Source organism: Anneissia japonica, unplaced genomic scaffold (genome assembly GCF_011630105.1).
Source record: "Anneissia japonica isolate Jap-2015-1 unplaced genomic scaffold, ASM1163010v1 scaffold64772_len14166_cov137, whole genome shotgun sequence".
NCBI classification, from domain to species: domain Eukaryota; kingdom Metazoa; phylum Echinodermata; class Crinoidea; order Comatulida; family Comatulidae; genus Anneissia; species Anneissia japonica.
The window spans coordinates 1-5,514 of NW_022723849.1; positions in this window are offsets into that span (position 1 = coordinate 1).

Here is a 5,514-nt window from a genome sequence, read left to right on the forward strand (position 1 = left end):
GAAATTACAAAAATATTACATAGAAAAACTACAAAAATATACTTATTATTAATTACTAAAATAATAAAAATTTGGAAATTCAGTCAAAATAAATATTATGAATTAAAACTATAATATACAATAATTCCAAATTATTACAATACAATATAGATCCAATTAAAAATTTAAATTCTCTATCTACAATATGGAAAAGACAATCAATTACTGTGAATGGAAAGATATAAAAATATAATTATTACAATTAACATCATGGTAATTAATTAAAAATTTAAAGTTTGTCATCATTATTTACTGTATACACCAGACCAGGTTTTGTATGCCCTTTGAGATCCAAACAATTTGACTTCAGAAATTAGTTCAGGGTGGTTGAAGAATCATTTTTCGAAAAGTGGTGAGAGATCAGGGCTTAAAGGTCATAGTCATAGGGTCCTTATATCTCTGCACTGACCTTTGACATATTTCAAGGTCATAGCAATAGGGATCTCTGCAACCAATGGTGGTAGACTAAGAAAGTTAAGTCCGGTGTCAATTTGGAACATTCATGTTTCTATTTGGTCTAATAGAAAAGTTTGCTAAAAAATTACCGGAAATGCGGTTTCTGACCTTTGACACATTTCAAAGCTTACGCCTATCTACATACTGACTCAGGGCAGTGGCTGTAGACTTGATAGTGATCTCAAATTATTAATTTACACACGTTTTTTGTTCATTTCATTATTCCAATTGTAAAAAAAAATTATACCAAAAATGCTGATCGAGAAGGTTTACTAGAAAATAAACATTATAATTATAATTTACAAAAAAAATTATTACTGTATATACCACTTACCAGCAACTAGTATTCCGTGTTGTGTTAAGTATAGTATACTTTGTCAATTTTTATATACTCATCCTGAAGCTGAACACCACTGCTTCTTAATATGTCACTCATGTCAATCTGCCTGCTACCAGCATGCCGCTCTATAAAATAAACAGGAAAAAGCCAAAATAATAATAATAATATTTCTTTATATAGCGCATTTTCAGATTTCTGTTTAATGCGCTTTACATAAAATGATGATGAAATACAATTTAAAATAGTCAACATTATATCATGAAATTACAAAAATATTATATAGAAATATAGGTACTACAAAAATATACTTATTATTAATTCCATTATTAAAATAATAAAAATTTGAAAATTCAGTCAAAAATAAATACTTTGAATTACAGTGCATCCTCCAATTCAAGACCCCTCTAATTCCGAGACCCCTCTAATTCGAGACCACTTTTCTAAAGACCCAAATAACAATAGTCAACCTTTTAACACAAAGCTAGTCCTCTAATTGGAGACCAACCCTGAGACTACCCCAAATTTTCAGGTCCCAAAGGTGGTCTTGATTTGGAGGGCGAACTGTACCTAACAAACTATAATGTACAATAATTCCAAATTATTACAATACAATACAGATCAATTCAAAATTTAAATTCAAAATCTACAATATGGAAAAGACTGTAAATAGAAGGATATACAAATATAATTACTGCATTACAATTAACATCATTGAAATTAATTGATAATTGAAAGTATGTCATCACTGTATACACCAGACCAGGCCTTTGACATATTTCAATGTCATAGCAATTCCAATTCAATATACATTTATTCAATCAATGAATCATAACATAAATCATTATTCAAATTAAATAATAAAATTCTATTAATAAGGAACAAGATAAAGAAGCTGTTTGGCTTGTCTTAATTGACCCTTATCAAAAAGTACAAAATAAAATAACAAAAAACACACTCATTATACTGGTACCATACGCACATACACACACAGCCACCTCCCCCCCCCCAATCCACACCCACCCACATGCACAAAAAGAGTACTTGCAGCATAATTGGCAATATGAATCTCTGCAACCACTGGTGGTAGAGAGTTAATTCTGGTGTCAAATTTGTTTGGAATATTCATGTTTCTATTTGGTCTAATAGAAAAGTTTGCTAAAAAATTTCCGGAAATGCGGTTTCTGACCTTTGACACATTTCAAGGCTTATGACTAACTCTGGACGTACTGACTGTAGAGACTTGATATTGATTTCAAATTATTAAATTAAACACGTTTCTGTTCATTTCATTAGACCAATTGTTAAATAAAATTATCACAGCTGATACTGAACCCATGTCACAAGGCATTTTTCAGAGTCACCTTTGAGGCTTTTATATCTTTGTAACCAGTGGTCACAGGGAGTTGTTTATCCGTCAAATGGCTCCAAACTTAATCACTTTATTTCTATTTGGTCTAATGCATAAACAATGACCGGAAATGCCCACAATACAATGCATTATATATCTCCACCATAATTGCTGGTTTTAGAGACCTGATTTTGGTTTAATTTCATAATAGTCAGTAAACAATTCTATTTCCAACAAATTTGTACAAATATCCAATAATTTCAGATCAAAATCAAGTTGGGCTAATTGAATATTTAATACCAATGTGACCGGAAGCAAAAATTTCAAGGCATTTTATAAGCTAATATTACTTTTGACTCAAGATCAGTGCCAGCCCATAAGAAATAATGGGTTTTCTAGTCAAAGATTGTTGGGCGTGAAGGAAATAAATGCTTCAATCGGATTTGAATTCCCAACAAAGCCTCAAGGCATCTGCATAGACAGAAGGTCCCGGGTTCGAATCCTGGCTGGGGCACCTATTTCTTTCATGCAGTACTCGCAGATTCCTCTTTTAAAAATTTATTTATATTTTAGAGCATTAACGGGAAAGAATTTATAGTTTATTTCTATCATATCATATATATGAACAGTGGTTGCCAAGATTAGAACTCTAGGGTCAACACCAGTGCAATAGATATAGTGCTTATAAAAAACACCTTGTGAAGTGGGCAGTGGTGGCACCAGCAAGGGGGCAGGGAAGGCATTTGCCCTCCCTTTGGACAGGCATGAACCCCCTGGCGCCTGGCAAGGTCATCAGATCAAAATTTTTTAAAAATATAATTGGCCTATCCAAATATTACATTACAGTACATTGGTTGCCAATCCTACAGTATACTAGTATAGTGGTGGTAGTAGTACTGTAGTAATTTGGACCATAAAGTCATAACAATTCTCCCTGTGAACCCTGTACCAGGGATTTTTTACTCTGGGACTCGGAGTGGAGCTCTAGTCGGCCTCTTGGTTTCGAACCCCAGTCGGAAATGTCGGATCGGCTGTCGGCAAATTTCTGAAGCCTTTTCAAGGCTACATTTTTTGTAGCCTCTATAATGATGATTTCGTATACATAAAAATAAGATTGCATTTTTGGCCAATTAGCACACCCGCCATCACAAAAAATGGAAAAGTCAGAAAAAAATAGAGGTTTTTCGTCAGTTTTATTACGCCTACCGCTGCCTTGAAATCTCCAACAATAAGATATGTATTTCTTCCTAATTATAAGTTTAAAGTATTTAACCATTTCATTCACCAATAAAATGTTATTTTTATTTTTTCCTCTCTCTGGATGTGTTTGTCAAAAACCATTTGCTAAATAAGAAAACACAATTTAATTTTTATTTTCTTTCCGCCCTCCTCTGACGATCTTTTAAAAAAATAAGTTTGTGAAACAAGGTATAAAAAAAGTTTCGCCTTACAGTATGGGGCTGTTATCACAAGTTGAAAATTTAAACCAATTAATTAAATCAATGCCAAGAATAAAGCGCCATGGGGCGCGGGCAGCATTTTATAATTTTCTGAATCGAGTTTTGTTTTTTGTTAATGTTTTTTTTTTTTACACATCCATGACTAGGTCTATATTGTTTTAAAGTATTATTTACAGTATTATTATTATTATTTTTTCTTCCCCGTTTTTTTACTTTCATGGCATAATATTGTTTAGCTCATTTTATCTGTATTTCAAGGTTTTAATCATTTAAATGTTCACTGCTTTTATATTTTATATTACATTGTGTTTCCTAATCTTTTTACTAATGAATTGTATTGTATGTTATTTTTATTATTATTATTATTACTATTATTATTATTATTAATGTTGTTGTTATATATAGTGTTATTTATTATTATTTTTTCTTTCGTGCATTTTTACTTTTATGACATAAATTGAATTTTTATGTTAAATATTATTATTATTACCATTATTATCATTATTTATTATTATTATTGTTGTTCTTTATAGTGTTTTTTTTTTCTTTCCCGCTTTTTAACTTTTGACATAAATTCTGGAAGTGTTGCCATTTTGGTTTATTGCCGTTTTGACTTAGGTCTATAGCCCTTTTGATCTTGCCGTTTTGACTTATTGCCGTTCTGGTTGAAAAGTGTTGCCGTTTTGGTTTTTTGGCGTTTTGGTCATTGCCGTTTTGACTTATTGCCGTTTTGGTTTTTTGCCGTTCTGTCCAGAAACCTACCATAATAACAATAATAATAATAATAAATCCCTCATAATACATAAAAACAAAAATGAATATAGAAAATTACGTCAGAAAATCAGATTTGGTGAGCACTATACAATTTTAACTTCACTTTAACTCTCACTTTGGAGAGCAGAGCTACTGTAGATGGTCTGAAGATAAAGTAATGATGGTTTTATGTTATCTTTGTAGTATAAATCATGAGGAAGGCACATTTTATTTATTTGTCCCACTCTTTTAAACATAAGATTTAAGGAGTTGGCAGAACTTTATAATATTCAAAATTTTAATGGCATTTGCATTTTTACTTATTATCAATTATCTCGCATAATTCTGTATTACGCCGCCGCCGAATTAAATGCAATCCATAGACCGCAGGTATGCAGGCCGAGTATCTTTAAGTATTTATAAGCTTAACCCATTGGAGAAGATTTTCAGCCTTAGGGGCCTAGCTGGATATGTGTTGACCATGGATTGCACTTGATCCAGCGTACTTAGCAAAATTAAATTAAATTTTTTTTAAGCTCATTTAAATAGATCTCTCGGAAGTGGCTTTTACCACTTGACAGGACTGTCAAGTCTGTCAATGCGTCTTCCAGGATATCTTAAAAAATACCTTAAACTTGTGCGGAAAATCACTAGGAAAATAGGAGCACAAAATCGTAATTGCTGCATAATTGCATTGGTTATATATTAAGATTTGGTCAGTCTAACTTTCAGCAAAATCTGCACAAAAATCAGCCCTTATTTTCCAAAATGTGCGGACGGATTATTAGGCCAAATTTTTGCGCGGAGGATATATTCCCTGTGCAGGCCTTACTATACAGTCCGGTTCCAGATAAATTGAATAGAATAAAATAAACGGTAAACATTTTAAATGTATACTGTAAATTAAATTTTTCATGTTTAGGAATGTCTAAATTCAGTTAAATTAGTAATTTCGTATTATATTTATAAATCTTTAGCTTTATAACATATAACATAAAAATCAGATTGAAATTTGCCGGGAATGGGGCGTTAAACTAAATTACGATGCTTAATCTTCAAAAAAATCAAGTAGCCAGGTTAATCCCAGGGGCGGATTTAGGGGGGGGGGGCCGGCCCGG